The sequence below is a fragment of the Pongo pygmaeus genome, chromosome 9 (genome assembly GCF_028885625.2).
Source record: "Pongo pygmaeus isolate AG05252 chromosome 9, NHGRI_mPonPyg2-v2.0_pri, whole genome shotgun sequence".
NCBI classification, from domain to species: Eukaryota; Metazoa; Chordata; class Mammalia; order Primates; family Hominidae; genus Pongo; species Pongo pygmaeus.
The window spans coordinates 46280883-46294366 of record NC_072382.2 but is presented as its reverse complement, the minus strand read 5'-3'; the positions used below and the strand labels follow the sequence as shown (position 1 = coordinate 46294366).

At 37.9% G+C, this 13484-nt stretch overlaps 1 protein-coding gene across 2 annotated transcripts in view; it reads left to right on the top strand.

Moving 5' to 3' along the window:
• LOC129008432 (protein kinase C-binding protein NELL1) overlaps positions 1-13484 on the top strand; it is a 931522-nt gene that overhangs the window by 537302 nt on the left and 380736 nt on the right. The gene's annotated exons all lie outside the window — the stretch shown is intronic.

Genomic DNA, 13484 nt, shown 5'->3' with positions numbered 1-13484 from the left:
CCAATTTGTATAGTATTGTTTGAATTGCTTTTAACTTTATAAAATTATATCATAATGTGTATATTCAACTGCCACTTGGATTTGTCACTCAATGTCATTGAGATTTATCCCTGCTCACATATGTAGCTCTTCATTTTAATTATGATACAGTAATCCATTGTATGAATAGTTCACAATTTACTCATCCTTTTTCCTGATGACTAGTTTTTACAATTACAAAGAATGTTGGTATTAATGTACTGGCATAAGTCTCCTTCTGTTATGTGCATCTTTAATTTGCCTTGATATTGTCAAATTGCTTCTAAAGTTTGGAACATTATTGTTCAAATTGTTTATTCCTAGGTTTATTTATTTTATAATTACCTAGTAGCTCTAGAAACTATTAAGACTCCTACATTTACATATCTTTGCTCATTTAAGACACACTGCACACTGTCTTTCACAATGCACTGTACTAAAAAATCAAAAAGACATGACAACCTGCTCTCAAGGTTACCTATACTTTAGACAAGCCATGTGCATGTATAATTATTATCATATATTATAGAGAGAATATCTACTCAGTTTGTTGAGCAAGAGTAATTTACTTGCATCACCTTTCTTAAGATTAGTGAGTGCCAGTTACCCTGAAATATTTTAGTTGTCTGTTGTTTCTTCATTTTTTTTTACTCAATGTACTCTGGTGCTATAAGAATTAAATATTAGTTGGGATACAGAAATATTTTAGTTTTTATAAGTTTGCATCTGTTAAAGTCTAAGTCCTTTGGTTTTATTATTGATCTACAAAGGATGTTGTAACTATTGAAATGTAAGAAAAAAGATATTTTGTTGCTGAGTTTAATACAGATGTTTGCTCATCACATTTAGCAGTATTGAAACTGGAGCCCTAAGAATGGCTTTTCTGTGGATTGTGGAAAGACATTCAGTCATTGGATGAACAAGACAACAGGTCTTAGTTTCTAGTTTGTTTTGTCAATTCAATTAACAAGACACAAGTTTCACTCAGTGAGTTTACTTAGATTTAAGAAAAGATGCAGGCAGGGTGCGGTGGCTCATGCTTGTAATCCCAGCACTTTGGGAGGCCGAGGTGGGTGGATCACCTGAGGTCAGGAGTTTGAGACCAGCCTGACCAACATGGCAAAACCCTGTCTTGTCTAAAAATACAAAAATTAGCTGGGCATACTGGTGGATGCCTGTAATCCCAGCTACTCAGGAGGCTGAAGCAGGAGAATTGCTTGAATCCAGGAGGTGGAGGTAATAGTGAGCAGAGATTGCACCACTGCACTCCAGCCTGGGCGATAGAGTGAGACTCTGTCTCCAAAACAAAACAAACAAACCAAAAAAAGAATGTAAAACGGGAATACTGGAATTCACAACCAGGAGCATCATAGAGGCCTTAGTCATCCAGACACTGGTGTCCCCTCATAGTCTGGTATTTGTTTTAGTTACAAGGGATAGGAACTGACCCTAGATTGGGTCACAACAGCCCAAGGAAGCTGCAGTGTCTATGCTCCTACATCTTAAAATCCTTGAGAATTTCCTAGCATGTGGTGGGAGAGTATGCTCAGTTCCCATTCTTAAGTGTCGCTGCAGGCATAAGTGATCAGATATTCTGACAACTAAATACAGGATGCTCAGGGACAGCCCTGGAAATGTAATCAGTATATGACAACCCTAATAAGACCCTCATTTATCTCTAAAGATTATATTTTCTCACTTGATATTGCAAAAAGTGCAACTGGGTGTCAGATTTTCCTCAAGCATTCCCAGAAGCTGGAGAAAGAGATTATAGCCCAGTTGTTAACTCTTATCTATTCTGTTGCCTCAGTTTATTCAGCCTTGCCAATTCAAGTAGACAATGAGAGAGGTCATACAGTTCCGAGATGGTGCTTTCTGCCTCCCTAGCAGGGAAGACTTTGTATGTGATGTTGAGCATATTGCGAGGTGGCAGTATAATAGGGTGGTTTGAGAGCATGGGTGGGCTTTGGAGTCAGACAAGGCCATGTTCAAGTCTTAGCTATGCTTTTCTAGCTATGTGTTACTGTGGTGGGCAAAATAATTCCTCCTTTCCATATATGAATCCCTAAAACCTGTTAATATATTAGGTTGAAAAGGAGAGTTAAAGTTTCAGATGGAATTAGGGTTGCTAATCAGCTGATCCTGAGATAGTTATATTATCCTAGATTTCTGGGTGGGATCAGTTTAATCACAGGAGTCCTTACAAGTGAAAGAGCAAAGCAAGAAAGAAAGAACCAGGCATATAGCAGCATGAGAAGGACGTGGCTCAATGTTGCTGGCTTTGAAAAGGCAGACATTAAGTCACAAGCCAAGGAATGCAGGCAGCCTCTAGAAGCTGGAGAAGTCAAAAAACAAAACAAAAGAGATAATTCCCTAGAAGTCCGCCAAAAGAAAACAACACTGCCAGTACCTTTTTAGCCCAGTGAGACCCATTTTGGACTTCAGACCTCCAAAAGTGGAAGACAATGAATTCATGCTGCTATAAGGCACTATTTTTGGTAATTTGTTACAGCAGCAATAGGAAACTAAAATAGTGATGTTTTTATGTCTTGATGCTACAGTTTTCTCATTTTGTAAAATAAGGATTATAACAGCACTTTCCTCCTATGGAGATTGTTTTAAGATATCCATTTTTGTGCAGAGCATTTGGCCTACTCTTGGTAAGACTCAATCTTTGGACGAGACATTTAGATATTTCAACAAGAAGTTAGGAAACTTGGATTATGGTTTCAGACAAAATGAGGACACGAGTATCTTCCTGCCTTTCTTATAAAGTTGATGTGAAAAGCAAATGAAATTATGTTTTAACTTTTATATTTTAACTAAAGTATTATTCAAATGTAACTTCTTGTTATAATTTAGCTTACACATTCCAAATGGACTTATTAGATAATATGTGAAAGATATAAAAATTCAACACTTGAATCATCAGCTGATTGTAGAAAAATAGTGTTGGGGTAATAGATAATATTAATTCCAATGACTGGTACTGAGTAGTAAGTTCTTTCTTTTAAGATATTCTATTTTTATAGCATTTATATTTCCTACTTATGTGGTAATAATTATGGTTCTTTATTTCATATGGCAGGGATGTGTGTTATCTTTTCATTGCAACCTTTGCTTATAATGTCTGAATGTAAGCACAATAATATTTATTTAATTGAACTAAAGATAAAGTGGAAGAATCACATATTTGGCCAGGATATAATTATCAGAGCTCCTCTAAAACACATTTTGAATATTTTAAAAGGTGTATTAATTTTTAGTAAGTGAGATGGCAAAGTTCTTACTGTTCTGTATGCTAATGATTAAGCATTTCAAATATTTATCATTAATTTTGATTGATTATGCATTTAAATAAGTAAATTCAGGCAGATAAAATTAAGATTTATTTGTCTCACTGTTTGAAGTATTCCTTTACTGAGGTCGGTAAGTGTATGTGTATGCAATGAAAAGTGAGCATTAGGCTATTACTATAATTGCTTATCACTATTTTCATTTTCATAAACATATGGCAATATGCACTGTTATATCAATAGATATATTGTTTTCATCATCTTATTTTTCAGTTGACTCTTGGGCACAGTCAATGGGCACATTTTGTAGTGGCAGATTTTTCAAATTCATGCTTCCTATGGAAATTTTAAGAAGTAGAGGTTTGTTTAAATTCTATACCAGGGCATAGAAGAAACTTAAACAGAATGCTAAAGGAAGGAGTGTGGCCACTTTTTGCTGGGCATACAATTAGTCTAGTCAATAGAGGTCACATTGGACCAAGCATTTGAGATGTTTCAACTCCCCACTGGGGCAAACTTACCACAAAATGTGCTCATCCATTTTCCAGTGTCGAGAGAAAGAGGAAGGTGGACATCGTGGAGTCTTTATTGACTGGGGTTTTTGTAGAACTTTTAATGATTGTTTTAAAGCCATTTATCACTGAGAAGTGAAAACCATTTACAAAATGTAATGATTAAAATGAATGTGACTATAATCCATAACTTGACAGTTCACTTTTTGTTATTTCTCCTATTCTTTTAAACGTGAGGTATTGCAGGATAGGTGAGGAGGGAGATCTGGTTATTTGACTACTAATATGCGAAAATCCAAAAATTTAGATTGAATAGGTAAATGGGGTAATTTTTAATGTTGTAAATAGTTGATCTGTTTTGCCCAAGAATGAGGTTCCTGTCAAAGAAGTTGGAATAGGACAGAAAACTTTACATTTGTAATGTTCAGCAGTTTTGATACTCTTAGGTCAATCAGAAATAAAGCATGCAAGAACCTCCGGAGATGATACAGCAAATGTGTGGAAACTGGGTAATTTTTCAAGAACTGGAGAAGGACTGTGTCTGAATGCAGACCATGCAGAGATAACAGCATATATATATATAAGGCATTTTGTCATTGGCATCTTGAAAAATAAAATCAATAAATATTTAAAATTTATTTGCATTTTAGAACCAGTCAGCATCTTCACATAGCCATCAGGCAATAAAGAAGCTTTGAAAAAGAGGATAAAATGTATTTATAGAGGAAAAAAATCATTTTATAAGTACATTTAAAGTGGAAATGCTTAGGGAAGTTTGTGACTAGGAGATGCTGGGAAGTTTTGATTTGTGCTTCTGCAGAGTCACCAAACACCAAAAAATTTCACAGATAAGTCATTTCATTTGATGTTCTTGATTTTTCCTTTTGAGTGACAGGGATAAAAAGAAAGTTTTAGAGATTGTCTGCTGGTTTCGTTGTTGGCACTGCAAAGGGAGAAGTCAGTATCTGATTTTTAGAATCCTAGGGTTTGTCTCACTTTGATGGAAAAAATATTTCACAGTGTTTACACTTGAAATTCTTATCTTTGTAGATTTCAGAGGATTCGATGCTAGTTGCAATGGGTTTCATCTTTGAGGAGTCTCACAGATGTGGATCATCCTTATTCCATCAAATTTTATTCCTGTTGAGCCAGATAATGATTATAATGTTAGTGTCCTTCACATTGGAAGATTTTCCAGCTATGAAGGAAATGACAGTGATGGAACACATATTGACCTTTAGTCGCCGTTAAAATATCTCTAAAGGACAGACTCGTGGATTCTCATAATATCAGTTACCAGACGGCATTTCTAGGGACTCTGTCTCTGCCTTCTGGAGGCCTACCCTGTAGCCTCCAGACTCTCTAGCACCCATGCTTACATCTACCCCTTCACCTCCGGGTTCTAACACAACCCTAAAGTTGGCGCCTATCCACAATGAATCAATCAAGGCTTGGCTCCTGACTGGAACGGGCTTGGTTGTTTTTTCCCAATTTTATCTTTTGGAACAGCTAGAAAGGAGGACCGGATTGCTCAGTGGTCCTCAACCTTCATTTCTTTCTGGAAGAGATTTTTAAAATGCATATGTTTGGACCCCACCATAGAGATTCTGATTTAGTTGATCTGGTCTGGTCTAGGGCTGGGCATTGGTTCATTTAAAAAAATTCCCCAGATGATTTAATATGTGGCCAAGAAGATTGGGGTGCTAGTTCACACTCTGGATTCTCAAAGTGTGGCTCCTAGATCAGCAATATCAGCATCACTTGGGAACTTATTAGAAATCCAAATCCTCAGGACCTAAGCAAGACCTACCGAGTTGGCAACTTTTTAGGGGTAAGGCCCAGAAATCTGCATTTTAATAAGCCTTCCATATGATGCTCATGCGTATTAAAGTTTGAGAACCACTGATTTGATCAACTTTCTAAGATGGGGTAAACTGTTGAGGATGCACTCCATGGATACAACTGTATCATATGCAAAAGGTGCTCAGCACAGACCCGAGTCTAGAACTAGGGCATACACCAACAACTAGGGAGTAAGCAGATTACAGAGGTCCATGCTATCAATGAGCATCCCAGCCAACAATTTTTGTTATCAAGAGGTAATGCCTGTTCATAGCAGGTTAGGACTAGAGTGTGAGCGTCGGGGAGATGTTATGCTGGGTTTAATTCTTGGACTTTTCTTTATTAATTTAGGAAACTAATGTCTCTGAGCTTCATTTTTCACTGGGAAAAAAATTATTACCTTTCAAGGTTGTTGTGAAAAATAAAACTGTCCGTGGGAAAGATCCAGCAAGAATAAATGTTCAGCACATGCCCAGTAAAAAATGCATGCTTAAGAAATTATTGCTATTATTATTATGCCCATATAAGAATAAGCAATACATGGTATGAAGGCTGTCATGGTTGCCTCTGGTGTCCAATGTCAAACCTTATAAATTATAATCATAAAGGAGTCTCTTCACTGAAGCTGAGTTTGGTCTCAAGTCCTTTCTAATATAGTAGGCTGGGGCAACCACTATCAGAAAATCGGATCTGACTTTCAAGATAAACCCCATTTTCCACCTCTAATTAAGATTGCAAAAATCTTAGAGATATTCCTATTCCTTCATTTTCTTCCTTCCCACATTTACTTCACACCTGCTCTGCAGAGTCCAATAGATATATAATGCAAGATACAGATATAATTTTCTGTTAGCCACATTAAGAAAAGTAAAAAAAAAAGACAGTTAAATTTTAAAGTATTTTTAACTTAATGTAATATATCCAAATATTATTTCAATATGTAGTCAGTATAAATATTATTAATGAGATATTTTACGTTCTTCTTTTTGGAACTAAGTCTTTGAAATTCAGTGTATATCTTATACCTATAGCACATCTCAATCCATGCAAGCCATATTTGAAGGGCTCAATGGCCACATGAGGCTAGTGGCTGCCATACTGGACAACACAGCTCTAGGTCCTGGGGCCGAGCACCGAAGCAAGGGCTGGTAATTGCCTCAACAAGCTCACGGTTTATTCAGTGGCTCAGCCGTATGCAAGTAATACTATTTTTCAGCATGAAGTGTTATTACCTCCTACCTTGGATTTTCCTGAAGAACGAAGTCATGTAGTCTGAGTCAAAGCAGAATACTTGACATTTCTTTAGGGTTATTTGGTTTTATTGTTTCTACATCTTGTGTGTATGATCTGAATTGTTAGCCCTGCTTGTAGCCTGCAAGTTGTACACTCTGACCTTCACATTTGCTACATAAGTGGAGGTTGGACTTAGTGTTGCTGGTGAAGAATGTGTTTCTGCTGTCCTGTTTTGGCCCTAGTCCATAATAATGTGACAGCCCAGCCACTTGCTGAGCACGTGCTGTGATATGCCAGGTACTGTGCTAAGCAATTCTTACAGAGGTTGATGGAAAGCCCACCAGTGGCTTCCTACCATACTTAGAATATAATCCAGATGGCTTAAAAGGACCTACCTGATTTCACCTATGGCCACCTTGGAGATACCATTTCCTACCTTAATTCCATTTTCTCACTCCACTGCTACCCAGGCCTTCTTGCTCTTCTTTTTCCCACCTTAAGCCTTTGTCTTGGCATTCCTCTGGCTAGAATGCTAGAGGGTTGCTAGAATTATCCTGGAAACACCCCAGGATAATTGTATGGTTTATTTCTGCATTTCATCTAAGTCTTCATTTATGTGTCCTCAGAAAACCTTCCCCAGACCTCTCTATCTACTTTAGTAACCTCATCACTCTCCATCCCCTTTCTCTGCTTTATTTTTCCATATTAATGATCACTACCCTTAATTACATATTACATGTTACTTTACATATTTATTTATTGTTTGTCTCTCCTGCTAGAATGTGAGCTGTATTACAGCAGGAGATTTGTTTCATTTGTTCACCATTTTGTTTTCTGGACTTAGAATCGCACAGGCACTTAAGAGGTACGTCACAGATGTTTGAATAACTTCATATACCCATGGTGTTATTTAATTCTTTTTCTTTCTTTCTTTTCTTTTTCTTTTTTTTTTTTTTTTGAGATGGAGTCTCACTCTGTTGCCCAAGCTGGAGTGTAGTGGTGCCATCTTGGCTCACTGCAACATCTACCTCCCAGGTTCAAGCAATTCTCCTGCCTCAGCCTCCCGAGTAGCTGGGACTACAGGCACCCACCACCATGCCCGGCTAATTTTTGTATTTTTAGTAGAGATAGGGTTTCACCATACACCATATTGGCTAGGGTGGTCTCAAACTCCTGACCTTGTGATCCCCCTGCCTCAGCCTCCCAAAGTGCTGGGATTACAGGCGTGAGCCACCTCACCCAACCAGTTTTATTTAATTCTTATGGCAGCCTTTTTTTTTTTTAACTAAAGGAGAAACAGTGTGACAGATAACATATAAAAACATGAGTAAGTTCACAGTCATTAAGTAGCAGAGCTGAGATTTTAACTCAGGATTACATGTCCAGAGCTCAGATTTGTAATCACTCTACTTTCTCTAGGGAGAACTAGGGAGAACAAAATCTTGTTTCCTATGATTCTGGGTTCCTGTAAATTCTCCAGAAAAAAACAAACAACCAAAAAAAAAAAAAAACTGTAGCTTTCTTGATATGATTTTCTACTTCCTCTGTTGTTAATAGGCTGTTAGACAGCCTTAGCCAGAGGAACTGGATGTAGAATTTGGTGACAGCTTTTGACAGTGCTATCAACAGATGCATTGAAGTTCCCAGGGCAATTACTGAGTTGATGTTGATGAAAATGTATTTTAAATACTGTAAAATTGCCCCTTCTTGGGATTTATTTTAGGGTCTATATTAAGTGATAACTGAAGACTACTGAGTAAAGGCAGTGTGAGGCAACTGATAAATAGTGAGGCATCCTTTAATACACCTCACTTTAACAATGGGTGACTGTCTCAGAGGAACAAACAGAGAGTCTTTCTAGGTGCTTTAATTTTCATTTCAACCCAGTTTCACAAAATCTCACTGAACTTCTGTTTCATATCATACCCTGAGCTTGGAGCTAGGGATATCATCCTGATTGTTATCAACTGCATCTATTGCTATGTAATGACTACCTCAAACTTATTGGTATCAAACAACCACCATTTTACTGTGCTCATAAATTCTGTGAGTCAATAATTCAGATAGAGCCCAGCAGGGATGGCTTGTATCTCTTTGATATCTGGGCCTCAGTGGGGAAAACTTCAAGTGCTGAGGGTACTTTTAAAGCTGGGAAATGGAATCAACTGAAGGTTTCTTTCTGCATATGTCAGACTCCTGGGTTGATATTCCTCCAAGACTGGACTCAGCTGGGGCTACCAACTAGAGCACTTCCATGTGCCTCTCCACATGTTCTTGGCTTTTTACAGTGTGGAAGCTGGGTTCAGAGAAGCAGTTTCCCGAGCTGAAGCATCCAGACAATGAGTGTTCCAGAAGCTGCCAGACTTCTCACCTAGCCTTGGAAGTAACATGGCCACATTCTGTCGGTTACAAACACATTTCTAAGGCCAGTCCAGATTCAAAAGGAGGGCAATTAGATTTGATGAAGGAGGGCAAGGTTACACTGAAAAACAGCATAGGGCCTGGGAGATATTATTATGTCCATTTTTGGAAAATCTGCCACAGACACAGTGAAGAAAATGATATTTGTTACTACCTGTGAACATCACGAGCTCAATCACTGGTAGAGAGACAGGTGTATCAGACTGCTGTCAGGAAGCTTAATTTTCCTTTGAAAAGCAACATTGACCCATAGTGTACACATTTTGTTTATAAACAGGGGGTTATTTGCTCTGCCCTGCATTTCCATCCCATATTTCACTGGAGCAATTTTCATAGATTTATCACCTTAGTGCAGTGACTCACTGTGTGAGATCTGGTGTTGCTTTGGCATTTGGAAATCAGCATTTATTTTCAAAGTCTATCCTCTGCCTCATTTTGCTTGGCTAACTCCTATCCAATCCTTTCATGAAGGGTCACTTCCTCCAGAAAGTCCCTTCTGACCCTTCACCTGGATTATGTTCTTCTGCTTTGTATTATTACGGCACCATGCACCATGCCTACCTCTTGTCGTAGCATTTGTTATCTGGGATTAGAATGGCCTATTTTTGTCTCTAGATTGTAGGATCTAGCAAGGCAGGGCCAGTGTCTGTCTTCACCATTGTATTTCTTGTACTAGTACATGGTTAAAGTCAGTTTTGTATCTATTCTTTTTTACATCGGGTCTGGGAAAAAAATAGGCAAACTCAAGGGCAGAGAGAGGGCCATACAGTTATCGTGATATATTTATCTTGTTCTTCTTACTACCCCTCTTCTTATTCTTTCTTTTATTCTTCCTCTTCATTTATGGAAGGAATCAATCATGGACATCTCCTAGCACACTTATCTTAAATCCACTGGGCTCCCAGCCAGCTCTGTAGGTAGACTCTGTTAGCAACAAAGAGGAAAAAATGCAACAACTTTTGGGTAGTCAACCAAGACAGAGTACCCTCCAGGACATGTGGCTGGGAAAACCTAATAACTTCCTAAGCTCCAGGGGCTTTGTTTTTAATACATATTCCCAGGAAAACTCATCAGATGTTTGAGGCAGCAAAAGCAGATTCTTTTAAGACTCTTGCAATCTCAGTAAGTACATAGTTTTATATTTCCAGGGTGGCATTCCCTTTGGTAGTTGGCTTGTCATATCTTTTCTAGTTTTCTATCTTCCGTAGTTTGAGTCTGGCTAGTTAAAAAAAAAAAGCTATCAATTATGAAGAATCTGTGATATATTGGGTACTGTGCAAAACTTGAAAACCATATTTTTCTTTTTTTTAATTATACTTCAAGTTTTGGGGTACATGTGCAGAACGTGCAGGTTTGTTACATAGGTATACATGTGCCATGGTGGTTTGCTGCACTCATCAACCTGTCATCTACATTAGGTATTTCTCCTAACGTTATCCCTCCCCTACCCCCTCACCCCCCAACAGGCCCTGGTGTGTGATGTTCCCTTCCCTGTGTCCATGTGTTCTCATTGTTCAACTCCTGCTTATGAGTGAGAACATGCGGTGTTTGGTTTTCTGTTCTTGTGTTAGTTTGCTGAGAATGATGGTTTCCAGCTTCATCCATGTCCCTGCAAATGACGTGAACCCATCCTTTTTTATGGCTGCATAGTATTCCATGGTGTATATGTGCCACATTTTCTTTATCCAGTCTATCATTGATGGGCATTTGGGTTGGTTCCAAGTCTTTGCTATTGTGAACAGTGCTGCAATGAACATACATGTGCATGTATCTTTATAGTAGAATGATTTACAATCCTTTGGGTATATACCCAGTAATGGGATTGCTGGGTCAAATGGTATTTCTAGTTCTAGATCCTTGAGGAATCGCCACACTGTCTTCCACAATGGTTGAACTAATTTATACTCCCATCAACAGTGTAAAAGCATTCCTATTTCTCCACATCCTCTCCAGCATCTGTTGTTTCCTGACTTTTCAATGATTGTCATTCTAACTGGAATGAGATGGTATCTCACTGTGGTTTTGATTTGCATTTCTCTAATGACCAGTGATGATGAGCTTTTTTTCATGTTTGTTGGCCACATAAATGTCTTCTTTTGAGAAATGTCTGTTCATATCCTTCGCTCACTTTTTGATTTTTTTTCCTTGTAAATTTGTTGAAGTTCTTTGTAGATTCTAAATATTAGCCCCTTGTCAGATGGGTAGATTGCAAAAATTTTCTCCCATTCTGTAGGTTGCCTGTTCACTCTGATGATAGTTTCTTTTGCTGTGCAGAAGCAATTTAGTTTAATTAGATCTCATTTGTCAACTTTGGCTTTTGTTGCCATTGCTTTTGGTGTTTTAGTCACGAAGTCTTTGCCCATGCCTGTGTCTTGAATGGTATTGCCTAGGTTTTCTTCTAGGGTTTTTATGGTTTTAGGTCGTAAGTTTAAGTCTTTAATCCAACTTGAGTTAATGTTTGTATAAGGTGTGAGGAAGGGGTCTAGTTTTAGTTTTCTGCATATGGCTAGCCAGTTTACCCAACACCATTTATTAAATAGAGTATTCTTTCCCCATTGCTTTTGTCAGGTTTATCAAAGATCAGATGGTTGTAGATGTGTGGCATTATTTCTGAGGCCTCTGTTCTGTTCCATTGGTCTATATATCTGTTTTGGTACCAGTACCATGCTGTTTTGGTTACTGTAGCCTTGCAGTATATTTTGAGGTCAGGTAGCGTGATGCTTCCAGCTTTGTTCTTTTGGCTTAGGATTGTCTTGTCCATGCAGGCTGTTTTTTGGTTCCATATGAAATTTAAAGTAGTTTTTTCTAATTCTGTGAAGAAAATCAATGATAGCTTGATGGGGATAGCATTGAATCTATAAATTACTATGGGCAGTGTGGCCATTTTCACAATATTGATTTTTCCTATTCATGACCATGAAATGTTTTCCATTTGTCTATGCCCTCTCGCATTTCTTTGAGTAGTGGTTTGTAGTTCTCCTTGAAGAGGTCCTTCACATCTCTTGTAAGTTTTATTCCTAGGTATTTTATTCTCTTTCTAGCAATTGTGAATGGTAGTTCACTCATGATTTGGCTCTCTGTTTGTCTATTATTGGTGTATAGTAATGCTTGTGATTTTTGCACATTGATTTTATATTCTGAGACTTTGCTGAAGTTGTTTATCAGCTTAAGGAGATTTTGGGCTGAGATGTTGGGGTTTTCTAAATAAACAGTCATGTCATCTGTAAACCGAGACAATTTGACTTCCTCTCTTCCTATTTGAATACCTTTTATTTCTTTCTCTTGCCTGATTGCCCTGGCCAGAACTTCCAATACTATGTCGAATAGGAGTGGTCAGAGAGGGCATCCCTGTCTTGTGCCAGTTTTCAAAGGGAATGCTTCCAGCTTTTGCCCATTCAGTATGATATTGGCTGTAGGTTTGTCATAAATAGCTCTTATTATTTTGAGATACAGTCTGTCAATACCTAGTTTATTGAGAGTTTTTAGCATGAAGGGGTGTTGAATTTTGTTGAAGGCCTTTTCTGAATCTATTGAGATAATCACGTGGTTTTTGTCATTGGTTCTGTTTATGTGATGGATTACATTTATTGATTTGTGTTTGTTGAACCAGCCTTGTATCCCAGGGGTGAAGCTGACTTGATCATCATGGATAAGCTTTTTGATGTGCTGCCAGATTCGGTTTCCCAGTATTTTCTTGAGGCTTTTCTTATTGATGTTCATCAGAGATATTGGCCTGAAATTTTCTTTTTTTGTTGTATTTCTGCCAGGTTTTGGTGTCAGGAGGACATTGGCCTCATAAAATGAGTTAGAGAGGATTCCCTCTTTTTCTGTTGTTTGGAATAATTCCAGAAGGAATGGTAGCAGCTCTTCTTTGTACCTCTGGTAGAATTTGGCTGTGAATCCGTCTGGTCCTGGACTTTTTTTTTGGTTGGTAGGCTATTAATTACTGCTTCAATTTCAGAACTTGTTATTGGTTTATTCAGGGATTAAACTTCTTCCTGATTTAGACTTAGGAGGTATATGTGTCCAGGAATTTATCTATTTCTTCTAGATTTTCTAGTTTATTTGCATGGAGGTGTTTATAGTATTCTCTGACCGTAGATTGTATTTCTGTGGGATCAGTGGTGATATCCCCTTTATCATTTCTTATTGCATCTATTTA